The following is a 489-nucleotide window of genomic DNA, read 5'->3' on the forward strand; positions in this document are numbered from 1 at the left end:
GGTCATTCAACTGCCAACACGTGGCACGACCTTTGGTTTCCGCCGAATTTTCCTTGTTTTTCGGGTGTCCATTTGATTGCACTTGAGTGTTTTTCTATGGCCCTGATGAGGATATGGATGGGCCTGGTCATTTGGCCCATGGTCCAGGTCTGTCGCGTCCCGATTTTCGGCTACGTGACCTCTCAAGTCGCCACTACATTTTTTACTGTAAAAAATGTAGAAAAATCTTTTTTAGCCCAATTACCTTGGGCTTTTAGGATTTTTGATATCCAGGTTCGGAAGTCGGTTACAGGGTAGGGAATGTATTAGCACCCCACCCGCCCGCCTTAAGCGGTACCCTATACTAAACTACATGGATTACTATATTTTTTATTTGTTGTTATTACTATTAAATAAAGGAACACCTCTTTATTAATTAAATTAATTAGTTAATGATTAATTACTTAAATGAAAAAATTTATTTATTTTTAGTTGTGTCTGACAAGATTG

This window comes from Lupinus angustifolius, chromosome LG03, assembly GCF_001865875.1.
Source record: "Lupinus angustifolius cultivar Tanjil chromosome LG03, LupAngTanjil_v1.0, whole genome shotgun sequence".
NCBI classification, from domain to species: Eukaryota; Viridiplantae; Streptophyta; class Magnoliopsida; order Fabales; family Fabaceae; genus Lupinus; species Lupinus angustifolius.